The 15,815-nt window shown below is 39.9% G+C and overlaps 1 protein-coding gene across 1 annotated transcript in view; it reads left to right on the top strand.

Moving 5' to 3' along the window:
* Window positions 1-15,115: 15,115 nt before the first annotated feature.
* Window positions 15,116-15,815, top strand: part of Atp11c (ATPase phospholipid transporting 11C) — a 182,689-nt gene continuing 181,989 nt past the window's right edge. Inside the window, exon 1 of the mRNA XM_028754138.1 lies at window positions 15,116-15,156. The gene's annotated coding sequence lies outside the window, so the exon portion shown is untranslated. The remainder of the gene's footprint in view (window positions 15,157-15,815) is intronic.

Here is a 15,815-nt window from a genome sequence, read left to right as displayed (position 1 = left end):
ATGATTATATATATGATTATATATGTGATTATATATATGATTATATATATGATTATATATATGATTATATATGATTATATATTAAGCAGGAACAATTTAATAAGTCACCCAATGCTCTCATCTTCACATGGGACAAATAAGGTCCAGAATAAAGTGGTTTGCACAAGAAGCAACTAGTTCATGGTCACAATTGATACCTCTTAAGATAGTTTAAGGTCTTTCCTAAGCAGCACATGGATATCTATTAATTCCTTTGTCAAAATATCCTGAGCTTTACCAGGATGTTGTGCTCTTCCCTGAAAAACAGGGACTAAGATAAATAAAAAAATCTATGATCCTGGTTTACATATAAGTTTCCACAGCCCATACCTTTAAAGGGCTCATATATTTGTTCTATTTTGTACATGTTACTGTTTTTGTGTAATATTGGTGTATTCACAGTTATATCCTGTGACAAGAAATAAATAGAGCCATAATGGCAAATACTTTAGCAAGTAGGGCAAGCTAAATACTTGCTTAAGAGTGCCAATTGGAATTACAAATGTTAGAAATTGAGCCAGTAAGAACTATACAATTTAAAATAAAACAGACACCAACAGAGATAGTAATTAACTCAAGGTTGGATTTGATTGTTAAGGGGAGTTTGCATCTCTATCACTGCTGGGAAGAGAGCCATTTTAAATGGGCTTTGATGGCATCCTGCCTGAATCTTAGTACTTCAGTGATGGCTTGGATGAGATAAAATTTGAATTAATTGATCAGGAACACTAGATTACAATCTGCTATTATTTTAAAACAATGGAATGTGGTGAAAATAGAACTGAAGAGTACCCCCACGGTTTGTTAATTTTTAGCTCTACACCTCAATTTCTATTCTATGTCTATGAAGTCCCATCATCTTTCCCAATTGCTTGTTCCCTTACAAATTAAGCATTTTCAGAAGACCAAGATTACTTATTCTCATGCATCTTCATCACCCAAAAAATACAAAATTCATTCTCTTCTCTTTGACAGCATTCTTTCTTGTCTTCAGAAAGAAATACTCACTCCTCTCTTCTCAAATCTGTGTCCTGCTTTCTCTATTTCCTCAGATATTTGGCTTTTCTACAGATTTCTTCTCAGTCTTATTGGATGCTTTGGTTTCCTTGTGTTTTGCTGGAATTTGAGACAAGGTCTCACCACATAGTTGAGGCTAGCCTTGAACTCATATTTTTGGTTGTGAGCCTAGCCTTTAACAGCTGAGCCATCTCTCCAGCCTCCCCTCCCCCCTGTCTTTTTTTTTTTTTTTTTTTTTTGGTTTTTCGAGACAGGGTTTCTCTGTGTAGTACTGGCTGTCCTGGAACTCACTCTGTAGAACAGGCTGGCCTCGAACTCAGAAATCCACCTGTCTCTGCCTCCCGAGTGCTGGGATTAAAGGCATGTGCCACCATTGCTCAGCCTAGCCTTGAACTCATTATGGTGTTCAGGATAGCTTTAAACTGCCCTCCTGCCTCATTCTTGTACTGTCGAGTGTTGTCACTATAAATGTGCCAGCACGTCTGGCTTCTCTTTCTGTGTTTAAATATGTATGTACCCTTAGTTTGGAACATAGTTAAATCTAATGGCTCTCATAACTACTGTACAACATGTTGTTTCCTTTTCTTTTTAAAAATGATCTATTTATTTATTTATTTATTTATTTATTTATTTATTTGGTTAGTTAGTTATTTTATGTATCTGAGTACACTGTCACTGTCTTCAGACACACCAGAAGAGGGCATTACAGATGGTTGTGAGCCACCATGTGATTGCTGGACACGGAACTCAGAACCTCTAGAAGAGCAGTTTCTCTTAACCGCTGAGCCACCTCTCCACCCCCTTCTTTCTTTTAGCCATCAAACTTTGCAAGTGAACAGTGTATACCTAAGAAATTCCTGAAATCTAGCTTCTAGTCCGACCACCATTGAAACTGTACTCTCAAAGCTCATATATGATGTCTGAAGCATTAAATGAAATTATACTTCTCAATTCTTATTTTCTGTGGCCAGGAATAAAATCATGAAATTCACAGCATACTATATACACCAAACTCTAGTACCATGTATTTCCATGTACACAAGGCAGTCTTATTTGAACACTGTTGCTACTTCAACATAGTTAAAATGAATTCTTATGTTTCTTCACTGGTATTTCCTCTGAATGACTTTCTTATACATGGCAGATATAACCTCTGTAAAATTAGAGATCATATCTCTCATGTTCATAGCTATTTTCAGTACATTACTTTGGTGTAGTCAATATTCAAAACTATTTGTTGAAATAAGTAATAAATGTACATCATTCTCCCACTAAGGAATCCTCAACTTACTAAAATAATTTTGAATAACTTCTTTTCTTTGACCTGTATTAGTTCAGTGATCTCATCAATTATGTGTCCAAAATGTTAGTATCATGGATTTACAATCAGTTTAGCTTCTTTGACTCCTTTTTTTTTGCTATTTTCTGTTTTTTGTTTGTTTGTTTGTTTTTTGTTTTTTTCGAGACAGGGTTTCTCTGTATAGCCCTGGCTGTCCTGAAACTTACTCTGTAGATCATGCTGGCCTTGAACTCAGAACTCCGCCTGCCTCTGCCTCCCAAGTGCTGGGATTAAAGGCATGTGCCACCACTGCAGGGCTTTTTTTGTTTTTTTGATTTTTGTTTTTGTTTTGCTATTTTCTAACTAGGACTTTTGTCAAGGTCTGTAACACATTATTTTCTTCATCTACAAAATGGAGGATAATAGCTGTATTTACCTTTATCAGATTAGTAAGTACAAATGAGATAATTTGTATAATGCATGCAGCAGCGTGGCATATAGCAAGACATAAGAGCTATTAAAATTGTGCAGGTTCACACTCCCCCAGGGGACATTTACTTACTACTTCTTGCCTTTTCTTGAAATGTTCTCTAGTTCTTTCTGTCTACTCAAAAGGCTACAAATTTTTAAAATTAATTTTTTTATGTTTGAAAGTAATAGATGCTTAAATTAAAAGCTGAACTGACTTCAAAGGCTTACAAATAAAAGATCAGACTCTTGTTTCACCTTTACCAACTTCTGATTGTATTTTTAGAGTAATAACTTATAGTAATTTTAGGTGCTTTAGTTACATATTTCCACATAAAATCCTTGTATCTGTATCTTAACTTTATACTGCTGTGAACAAATGGTTTAAGAGAAACAACTTTAAGAAGAGAAGATTTCTTTTGACTCTCACTTTTAGAGGTTTCTGTCCCTGGTCAGTACACTCTACTGATATGGGCCTGAAGACATTATGGTCAGAAGACCACTAAGGGAGGATGTAGGGGAACTCAGCAGTTTACTTCATGCTGTATGAAATAGGAAGATCAGGGCATCATACCTTTCAAAGGAACTCCTATCTTCCAGTGACTTACATCCCCTAGTGACTTACTTCTCCCCACCAGATACCACCACTCACTACATCTTAACGACGCCATTAACATGAGTCCATCAGTGGAAAGACCTTATGATTCTATCACCTCTTGATATGTAGAAGTGCTAACTTAGAACTATGTCATCGACACATATAACTTTTGGGACATACTTTATATGTAAACTAAAACTATCAATATTTCTTGATCCCTTGATTATTAGATAGTAGTAGTTACCATTTTAGTATGGAATACAAAGATTTAGATTTTGCACAATACTGTTCTCTGCAAACTGTTCTGCCATCATCCTGTGTCAGTAAACTCACATACCTAAGTACGTAGGCAAGCACTTTAACATTATGCTACAGCCCTATTCCTGATGTAATATTTGAATAGTTTTGGCTGTGTAAATTTTTATCACTGTGAGCCAAGTCAAATTTTATTATGACTGATTTATTTTCTCAAGCAACTTTCTGTTTTCATTTGGATTTAAAGTTTAGGTTCTTTTTTGTTTTGTTTTTTAGTTTTTTCTGTTTTCTTCCAATGGGAACTATGCACCATTAATTTCTTACTAATTTTTCATAGGGTTATGAATCTTTTCTTTTTAATTCTATTGCCTATATAGGCAAACACATCAGATAATCAGGATTTTTTCCTTCAGGCATTTCTTGTTAATCTTCTTTTTATTTTCCTTTAGTCTCTTTAGTTTGCCACATAACTGCTTGCCTTGTATTTTCATTCATTATCATCCAGAGAATTCTCTTCTTTTTCTTTGATGTTCATACCTGTTTTCTGAGTTCCATGTCTTTTTTCTTGGTTTATTTTCTTATCTGATGGAATGTATATTCCATAGGGTCTGTATAGTAGGTTTCTAAAAATGGAGATTCAAATTTTATAACATCAGGATGTAACTAGAATACGACACTTGTGTATCTGGCATGGTGCCCTGGATTTGATTACCAATAAAATACACAGATACAGATACACACACACACACACACACACACACACACACACACAAACACACTTATTCCTCCTCAATGTGTAGTCATTGTTCCTCCAGACAAGTCCTTTTATATTGGTTAGTGAAGTATTTATACTTTTGAATTTTTATTATTTCTCGGCTGAGATGCTTTCTTGCTTCCTAACCCTGTCCTTTAAACGGGCAACTCTCTAATACATCTGCTCCTCCTTTTTGAAAGAAAAACCGTGATATCATTCTCAATCACCTTAGACTGTTGACATTCTCTATGTTTATGAACCTTATCTGTAAGTATCCTACGATGTAATTAATATAGGGTATTCTTACCCCAATAACAGGGAGCCCCAATCACATCTAAAGAAATGACATTTAAGCTAAGAAGCAAAGTATGAATTGCTACGACAAGTAAAAGTATTTCAGTAGAGATGGTTGCCTATGTAAATGCTCTTAGAAGAGAGGGAGCTTGGGAAACTCCATTAGGTGGAGCCTGGTAAATCAGAGGGACAGTTGCCTACTTGAAGCTAGACAGGAGAGCAGAGGTCAGAAAGATCTTATAGGTGATATTAGGGAGGATTCTGGCTTTTGTTAAAGGCAAAGGGAAGCCCCTAAAAAGTCATAATAAGTCAGTAGTTTTCTAGTGTTTGCACACAGGGTCTCTGTAGCCCAGGCTGGTCTTGATCCTGAGGCAATCTTCTTGCCTTCCCTAGAACTAGGATTATAGGCACGAACCACCATTCCACCTTTAGGGGAGTGATTTGATCTATTTCCCAGAGATTTTGGGGGTTATCATGTGAATAATGATTTGGGAAGGATCAACAGGAAAGATAATATGGACAAATTTGGTCTTAAACATCAAGGCCAGCCTTGCAAAGGAGACCATTTTGCATATGTGAAAACTGTCGCCCTTCTGCCTCTGCCTGGTTTTTTGGGCTGGGGCAGACACAGAGTTGGTCTGCTCCTGTGGAGATACTGAATCCTGAGCCATCCTAGAGGAGCCACTGCACTCAGAGCAGCAGAGGAGCCACTGCACTCAGAGCAGTAGATACCGAGCTGGTTTACACTTGGGAGACATCTTATCCTGAGGCATCCTAGAGGAACCACTGCACCCAGAGCAGAAGGATTTCCAGATCTAAGAAGTGGCCTGAGTCCCAGGAGTTCTTCCACCCAGGAGATTAGGATCATAAGACCACAGAGACATCTGGACTCTGAGGAGCTCTGCAACAAGCAAGATAACTGGAAATACAGACTCCAGTCTTACACAGTGAGGGCAGGTAACACTAGAGTTAACCAGATGGCGAAAGGCAAGCGCAAGAACATAAGCAACAGAAACCAAACTTACTTGGCATCATCAGTACCCAGTTCTCCCAATATAGCAAGCCCTGGACACCCCATCACATCAGAAAAGCAGGATTCAGAATTAAAATCACTTCTCATGATGATGATAGAGGATTTTAAGAAGGACATAAGTTACTCCCTTAAAGAAACACAGGAGAGTACAAGTAAACAGGTAGAAGCCCTTAAAGAGGAATCACAGAAATCCCTTAAAGAACTGCAAGAAAACACAAAGAAGGAATTAAACAAAAACATTCAGGATCTGAAAATGGAAATAGAAACAATAAAGAAATCACAAAGGGAGACTACCCTGGAGATAGAAAACCTAAGAAAGAGATCAGGAGTCATAGACGCAAGCATCACCAACCGAATACAAGAGATAGAAGAGAGAATCTCAAGTGCAGAAGATACCATGGAAAATATTGACACAGTTGTCAATGAAAATGCAAAATGCAAAAAACTCCTAACCTAAAATATCCAGGAAATCCAGGACACAATGAGAAGACCAAACCTAAGGATAATAGGTATAGATGAGAGTGAAGACTCCCAAATTAAAGGGCCAGTAAATATCTTCAACAAAATTATTGAGGAAAACTTCCCTAACTTAAAGAACAAGATGCCCATAAACATACAAGAAGCCTACAGAACACGAAATAGATTAGACCAGAAAAGAAATACCTCCCGTCACATAATGATCAAAACATCAGATGCACAAACAAAGAAAAAATACTAAAAGCAGTAAGAGAAAAAGGTCAAGTAACATATAAAGGCAGACCTATAAGAATCACACCAGACTTCTCACCAGAGACTATAAAAGCCAGAAGAGCCTGGACTGACATCATACAGACCCTAAGGGAACACAAATGCCAGCCCAGACTACTATACCCAGCAAAACTCTCAATCACTATAGATGGTGAAACCAAGATATTCCATGACAAAACCAAATTTGCACAATATCTTCCCACAAACCCAGCACTTCAAAGGATAATTGATGGAAAATTCCAACACAAGGAGGGAAACTACAATCTAGAAAAAGCAAGGAGGTAATCTTCCAACAACCCCAAAAGAAAATAGCTATACAAACATAATTCTACCTCTAATAACAAAAATAACAGGAAGTCACAATCATTTTTCCTTAATATCTCTTAAGGGATATTAAGAAAACACAATGGACTCAATTCCCCAATAAAAAGATGCAGACTATCAGACTGCATACACAAACAGGACCCAGAATTTTGCTGCATACAAGAAACGCACCTCAGTGACAAAGACAGACACAACCTCAGAATAAAAGGATGGAAAACAATTTTCCAAGCCAATGGTCCCAAGAAACAAGCTCGAGTAGCCATTCTAATATCAAATAAAATCAACTTTCATCCAAAATTAATCAAAAAAGATAAGGAAGGACACTTCATACTCATCAAAGAAAAAAATCTACCAAGGTGAACTCTCAATTCTGAACATCTATGCTCCAAATGCAAGGGCACCTACATACATAAAAGAAACTTTAATAAGCTCAAAACACACATTACACCTCACACAATAATAGTGGGGGATTTCAACACCCTACTCTCAGCAATGGACAGATCATGGAAACAGAAACTAAACTGAGACACTTTCAACTTAACAGAAGTTATGAACCAAATGGACTTAACAGACATCTATAGAACATTTCATCCTAAAACAAAAGAATATACCTTTTTCTCAGCACCTCATGGTACCTTCTCCAAAATAGACCATATAATTGGTCACAAAACAAGCCTCTACAGATACAAAAAGATTGAAATAATCCCTCGCATCTTATCAGATCACCACGGACTAAGACTGGTCTTTAATAATGACAAAACCAATGGAAAACCCACATACACATGGAAACTGAACAACTCTCTACTCAATGACGACTTGGTCAAGGAAGAAATAAAGAAAGAAATTAAAGACTTTTTAGAATTCAATGAAAATGAGGACACATCATACCAAAACTTGTGGAACTCCATGAAGGCAGTGCTAAGAGGAAAACTCATAGCTCTAAGTGCCTACAAAAAGAAACTGGAGAGAGCACACACTAACAACTTGACTGCACAACTAAAAGCTCTAGAACAAAAAGAAGCAAATACACCCAAGAGGAGTAGAAGGCAGGAAATAATCAAACTCAGGGCTGAAATCAACCAAATAGAAACAGAAAGAACAATACAAAATATCAATAAAACCAGGAGCTGGTTCTTTGAGAAAATCAACAGGATAGATAAACCATTAGCCAGATTAACCAGAGGGCACAGAGACAGTATCCAAATTAATAAAATCAGAACTGAAAAGGGAGACATAACAACAGAAACTGAAGAAATTCCAAAAATCATCAGATCCAACTACAAAGGCCTATACTCAACAAAACTGGAAAACCTGGATGAAATGGACAACTTCCTAGACAGATACCAGGTACCAAAGTTAAATCAGGAGCAGATAAACCATCTAAACAGTCCCATAACCCTTAAGGAAATAGCAGCAGTCATTAAAAGTCTCCCCACCAAAAAAAGCCCAAGACCAGATGGTTTTAGTGCAGAATTCTATCAGACCTTCAAGGAAGACCTAATACCAATTCTCTTCAAAGTATTCCACAAAATAGAAACAGAAGGAACACTACCCAATTCGTTCTATGAAGCTACAATTACACTCATACCCAAACCCCACAAAGACCCAACAAAGAAAGATAACTTCAGACCAATCTCCCTTATGAACATCGACGCAAAAATACTTAATAAAATTCTTGCAAACCAAATCCAAGAACACATCAAAACAATCATCCATCATGATCAAGTAGGTTTTATCCCAGGAATGCAGGGATGGTTCAATATTTGAAAATCCATTAATGTAATCCACTATATAAACAAACTCAAAGAAAAAAACCACATGATCATCTCACTAGATCCTGAGAAAGCATTTGACAAAATTCAACATCCCTTCATGATAAAAGTCTTAGAAAGATCAGGAATTCAAGGCCCATACCTAAACATAGTAAAAGCAATTTACAGCAAACCAGTAGCCAACATCAAACTAAATGGAGAGAAACTTGAAGCAATCCCACTAAGATCAGGGACTAGACAAGGCTGTCCACTCTCCCCCTACCTATTCAATATAGTACTGGAAGTCCTAGCCAGAGCAATTAGACAATAAAAAGAAGTCAAAGGGATACAAATAGGAAAGGAAGAAGTCAAAATATCGCTATTTGCAGATGATATGATAGTATACTTAAGTGACCCCAAAACTTCCACCGGAGAACTCCTAAACCTGATAAACAATCTCAGCAAAGTGGCTGGTTATAAAATCAACTCAAACAAATCAGTAGCCTTCCTCTACATGAAAGATAAACAGACTGAAAAAGAAATTAGGGAAATGACACCCTTCACAATAGTTGCAAATAATATAAAATACCTTGGTGTGAATCTAACCAAGCAAGTGAAAGACCTGTATGACAAGAACTTCAAGTCTCTGAAGAAAGAAATCGAAGAAGATCTCAGAAGATGGAAAGATCTCCCATGCTCATGGGTTGGCAGAATTAATATAATAAAAATGGCCATCTTGCCAAAAGCAATCTACAGATTCAATGCAATCCCCATTAAAATCCCAACTCAATTCTTCACAGAGTTAGAAAAGGAAATTCTCAAATTCATTTGGATTAACAAAAAACCCATGATAGCGAAAACTATTCTCAACAATAAAAGAACTTCTGGAGGAATCACCATCCCTGACTTCAAGCTGTACTACAGAGCAATAGTGATAAAATTTACCTGGTATTGGTACAGAGACAGGCAGGAAGATCAATGGAATAGAATTGAAGATCCAGAAATGAACCCACACACCTATGGTCACTTGATCTTTGACAAAGGAGCTAAAACTGTCCAGTGGAAAAAGGACAGCATTTTCAACAAATGGTGCTGGTTCAACTGGAGGACAACATGTAGAAGAATGGGAATTGATCCATTCTTATCTCCTTGTACAAAGCTCAAGTCTAAGTGGATAAAGGACCTCCACATAAAACCAGATACATTGAAACTAATAGAAGAGAAGGTGGGGAAGACCCTCGAATACTTGGGCACAGGGGAAAAGTTCCTGAACAGAACACCAATGGCATATGCTCTAAGATCAAGAATTGACAAATGGGACTTCATAAAATTGCAAAGTTTCTGTAAGGCAAAGGACACTGTCAATAGGACAAAACGACAACCAACAAATTGGGAAAAGATCTTTACCAATCCTACATCTGATAGAGGGCTAATATCCAATATATACAAAGAACTCAAGAAATTAAACTCCAGACAACCAAATAACCCTATTTAAAAATGGGGTATAGAGCTTAACAAAGAATTTTCAACTGAGGAAACTCAAATGGCTGAGAAGCACCTAAAGAAATGTTCAGTATCCTTAGTCGTCAGGGCAATGCAAATCAAAACAACCCTGAGATTCCACCTCACACCGGTCAGAATGGCTAAGATTAAAAACTCAGGTGATAGTAGATGCTGGCGAGGGTGTGGAGAAAGAGGAACACTCCTCCATTGTTGGTGGGACTGCAAGATGGTGCAACCACTTTGGAAATCAGTGTGGCGGTTCCTCAGAAAATTGGACATAGCATTACCTGAGGATCCAGCTATACCACTCCTAGGCATATACCCAGAAGATGCTCGAACATATAACAAGGACATATGCTCAACTATGTTCATAGCAGCCTTATTTATAATGGCCAGGAGCTGGAAAGAACCCAGATGTCCTTCAACTGAGGAATGGATTCAAAAAATGTGGTATATTTACTCAATGGAGTATTACTCAGCTATTAAAAACAATGAATTGGAGAATTTCCTAGGTAAATGGATGGAACTAGAAATTATCATCGTGAGTGAAGTAAGCCAATCACAATAGAACACACATGATATTCACTCATTGATTATTGGATATTAGCCCAGAACCTTGAAATGCCCAAGATTCAACTCACAGACCACATGAAGCTCATGAAGAAGGAAGACCAAGTGTGGGTGATTCGGTCCTTCTTAGAAGGAGCAACAAAATACTCAAGGGAGCAAATATGGAGACAAAGTGAGGGACAAAAACTGAAGAAGGGGCCATCTGAAGACCATTCCACCTGAGTATCCATCCCATGTGCAGACACCAAAGGTAGATGCTGATGTGGAAGTCAGGAAGTGCATGCTGATAAGAGCCTGATATAGATTTGTCCTCAGAGGTCTGCAAGAGTCTGACATATTCAGAGGCAGATGCTCACAACTAGCCATTGAAGTGATCATGGGGTTCCCAATGGAGGAGTTAGAGTGAAGACCATTGGAGCTGAAAGGGTTTGTGGCCCCATGAGGAGAGCAACAATCCCAACCAACCACAGCTCCCAGGGTCTAAACCACCAGCCTGGGAGCACTTAGGGAGGGATCCATGGCTTCAGCTGTATATGTAAGAGTGGAGGTCCCTTCTCGGCATAGGTGGGAGAAGAGTTCCTTGGCCTCATGAAGGCCGGACGCCCCAGGGGGTGGAAATTTTGATTGTGGGGAGGTCAGAGTGGGGGGGTAAGTAGGGGTTACATCCACAGAGAAGCAGGAGGAGGGGTGAGGCGATAGGGGGTTCCTGGGTGGGTGAGGGATGGGATAAGGGGACAACATATGAAATGTAAATAAAACATCCAATAAAAAAAATAAAAGAGTTGTCATATAGAAAGGTAGATAGGGAGACTTACGTCTTACTAACTTAATATTCATCCATGAATATTTAAGATCTACATAAAATGATTGGGAATTTCAACAATCCCTTTAACACTATAGAGTTAGCTATCATAAACTCATTTTCTTTGGTTTTTAAATGAGTCTTTAAAGATATAAGAGCAATCCTATTTAGTAGACTGACTTTCTGTCATTTGCTGAATGTTTTCCTTCATGCTTTTGTGGGTTTTTCTTTTTTCTTTCCTTCCTTTTTCCTTTTCTTCTTTCCTTTTCGTTTTAGAGACAAAGTCTTGCTATGTTGTGCAGGCTTCAAATGTGCCATTTTCTTGTCTTTAAAACATTAATGACTCCCTCCCACCCCTGCATATCAAGTAAAAGCTTTTAAAAATTGAAAAAAAAATGTCTTAGGGAATGGACCTGAGAGCTCAGCATATGCAGCTGAAGTTATTCAACTTGTTGATAATGGACAATTTTGTTTCAGAAGTAACAGTTTCACCTTTTTTTCCTTTAAAAATTTTTGGGACTAAATAGAAGATGTAATTTTTCCTCACCATTTCCTTCTGGCTGATTTACTGTATTCGTATTTAATTCCATTCATAAAGGGGCTGCCCTGCTAAACCATACATAGGGTCTGTTCTGCATTCCTTCTAGTAGGTAGTCTTTCAAAGTAGGAGGTGAGAAGGTGCAAAGGGCATGGGGGTAAAGACAGAGAAGATCTCCGAGTGCTTTGCATAGATGTGCGGCAACTGGATCACTCCTGTGCATCGCTCAGCTTCAAGTTTTATCTCTAGTCAAGTTTAGAAGAGGTTAGACTCCTTCCTGATTTCCCTGGAAGCTGTGGCTAACACTCTGGAATAGTTGGCATTATGTACCATTACTGGCTATGAGAGTTTCAGCAGAAGGAAGTTAGTTTCTGTTGCTCTGTTAATAGAGTTGGCTGAATACAACTGCTAGCTCATGGTCTGCTTTTCATAGTCATCCACAACACCTAGGTTTTCTTTGGAAACTGTGAAGAGGCACTGAAAGAACAAAAATAATTTCTTCCTGTCTTAAAAAAAATCACAAAGAAATGACTCTATGGGATGTTTGCAAGAGCAACTCTAATTTCAGGTTGAGCTTGAGGTATGGAAAAATTGCTTTTGAATAAATCTCATGTTTTGGTAAGCACAGTTTGATTGGTTTGGAATTGCATTTTTATAGTGAAGTAAATTACTCAGGACTCAGGTGTATAGGTGTTGTGCTGAAATAAATTAGAATGACAAAGAGATAGTGGAATTCTAATAACAAATGAAATGCGAGCAACAATTTTTACTATGTCTCGAGGGATCTTAAAATCACTGCTTTTAAAGCTGTGGAAACATGTAAAAATGTTTGTTTGAATGTCCATTTTTAAAAGTCTATCTGCACAAATCTATAAGCAGAGCATATTTTCGATCTGCTTAGCAAAACTAGATATGGAAAAATTATTTACTAGTAAAAGCTTTCATCCCAAACTGTCTGAAATAGTTTTCCACTACTTAGTTTGTCAAAAGTTTACATTTTGTTTATAAAGATTCTAGACTTCTTCCTGGATTGCTATCAAACTTGGGGGTTACAACCTGTAACTCAAGGCAGATTTGGCCACCCACCCTCAAAGGAGCCAGTTGAAAGAGCCAAGTCAAAAGTGTAAAGCAGAAAAAGATTTAGTCAATGTGGTCACATTGATAAAGGACAAAGAAATCCAGTGGCAGTCCCCTCCAATACCTCTTCCCGATGGACATGCACTTCAAAACAGTTTCAGGCAGTGTGGTCCCACCTAACACTGATCTATCCACACCATTGTATGGACTTTTAGTCTGATATTGTAAGATGGTCTGACAAATTGTTAGGAATGTGTAAAATCTCTTCTCAGGACAAGCTCCCCTCTCTGGCAGGGAGCTTTTCCTTTACTAAGTATGGGATTCCCCTGTAAACTCCCATTCCATTGGGATCCATTGTGTCAACAATGTAGTATATAGTCAGACCGAGAGACACTCGTGTCTCTTCAGAATATCTTCATTTCTGCCAGGCACATTAACCCAGTGGTAATAACTTCCTTCACTTCCCCATTCCAGTATTAAGAATAGTGTCCCTCACATAAAAGTTATTCAATAAATAAGCAGTAAATGAAATTAAGATAGTTTCTGTGTTCAATAAACGGAAAGTCAGGAAAAAAATCTCTAATTAAAAGCAATTCCTTAGAGTAGAGAGCACAATATTAGATCTGTGCTGTCGATTAAGTATCTTAATATCTAATTAATACAAATTAGGATGTTTTTATAAATCAGTAGCCACACCTTAAGTATGGGGATACAAATAGTCATAGCAGGAAAAGTAGCACTGGTGGACTTTACCTTTAGGCTGTTAGGACAGTTCAGGAACTAATTTAAATCTCTTGCATTTGCACTTTATTGTGGTTGGGCTCCTCCTTGACCACAGAAACAAGGTCAAACTTCATAGCTGGTTTCTGTGGATGCTTAGGGGTTTAGCTTTCATTTGTAATGCCCCGCCCACATGTGTCCTGGTTCCTGCCTTGACAGAGTGGCTGTGTTCTTTTTCTTAGGTTGCTCTGTACTTTCCAACTGACCTCTCCTCTCCCCAGGACTTTGTTTCCTGGGATCCTCCAAAGCCTTCCCACATTCCTAGGCTGGGTTAATCTCCAGCAGCTCTGTTTAGAGGTTTGGCACAGTGAAAATTTCATGATTTTCAGGAGAATTTCCCTGGATCCTTTGTAAAGACATTATCCTCTCTCCTGTTTCCTTTGGCATTAGAAATCATTACATTCTAACGTGTAGGTTTCACGTGTTTGTAGCTTCTAACTTTATTTTGGCCAGCCTACTGAGGAAGTCTTAACAATTGCTGTTTCCAGCAAAAAATACACCCAGTAAATGTTTGTTGAAATCAAACTATTCTTCAAGGGGTAAAATGGGAAGTGCCCTAGCCTCCTTACAATAAAAGCCCTTCAGGAGTTCACATTAGGTCAAAGGAATAGCTGAGCCCAACCTTTCTAGGTTGGCGAGAGAACACGCCTCTCTGTACAGAACTCCCTTTACCTACTTCTTTAATATGTTTATAGAAGAATTCGAAAGTTCTCAGCTCACAGCCTAGGGCCTGGCCTCAGAGGGTGGTGGAAAAAAGGGTAGGAGTGGAGAGAACTGTCCAGGCTCAAGGGAATACTTGACCAAGCTTTCATTTTTAAGTTTTAAACTTTTGTATATTGCAATTGTTAAGTTAGCAAGTTGAGGGCGTGCCAGATTTCTTGTGGTGTAAATGTTGAGTTCTGGGAAAGTTTTTCAGGATTTGGGGCTTTACATAATTTATCCTCCTCATCACATTTCCCACAGCTAAGAATCTACCCAGTGTTTCCGATTTTCACACGCTGCTAGCTAGTAGGGAGAACCTCGGGAAGCTTCCCTCTGCAACAACGTGAGCAGACCCGACACGGGCATGTGGGGGAGCTCCCAGCCCACAGTAAGAGCCAGGGAGAACTGTTGGACTACAACTCCCAGGTTGCACTGGGAGCATGGAAAAGGGCGGGCGGTCGAGGAGAGGGTGGCAGGGAAATCCCGCCCCGCTGCGCAGCACCCACGACACAAAGCCCGACTTTACAACCTTCTAGAGAAAGTGGAAGTAAGAGGGCTTTGGTGGGGTAGCCTGCCGAAAGAAAAGCCAGCCCCCAAAAGCCCCAACTCAAACCCAAACTACGAGGTGAAGACGGCTTAGGTGGGACTCCAGAGGGGAACCTCTCCGGTCTGGAGCCCAGGAGGGGGCGGCTTTTGTAACTACTCCCGCCGCCCGCGCCGTGCCGCGCCCCGCCCGCGCCCGGGTCTCCTCAGTCCCGGGCTCGTCCCGAGTCTTCCCGCGGAGAGCGGCCACTCCCGAGCAGGAAGCGGGCGCGCGTCCCGCTCTCTAGGCGGGTCGTGCCAAGGCTCTTGTCCGCCAGAAGTGCTGGGCGAAAGCGCGGGGCCGAGGAAGGACTGCGAGTGAAGCGGCGCAACGGACGAGTTAGGGCCGGGGTGAAGGAGACCGTGGCTCCTCACACACCCCTGGGAGTCGTGTCAGGAGAAGCGCGGGGACACCCGAGACGGGAGTCCGCTGAAGCTAGCGAGTGGGGAGTCGGGCGGGGGCTTAGCGGCAGGACGAGTGTGAGGCGCGGGCTGCCGAGGCGGGCGCTGCCGGGGAGCCTGGAGCGCCCCCACTCCCGCGGGGAGAGAGCCGCGGCCGCCCCGCCATCCCTCCCCCGCGCGCCGGGCTCGCTTCTCGGCGGGCTGCGGCGGGAGCGCCGGGCGGTGCTGGGGCCAGATAAGGGGAGCGACGGGGCCGCCGCCCCCGGCCCGGGCGGGCCGGCCAGATCGGAAGACATATAC

The sequence above is a fragment of the Grammomys surdaster genome, unplaced genomic scaffold (assembly GCF_004785775.1).
Source record: "Grammomys surdaster isolate TR1022 unplaced genomic scaffold, NIH_TR_1.0 125982, whole genome shotgun sequence".
NCBI lineage: Eukaryota > Metazoa > Chordata > Mammalia > Rodentia > Muridae > Grammomys > Grammomys surdaster.
This window is presented reverse-complemented; position numbering and strand designations above follow the sequence as displayed.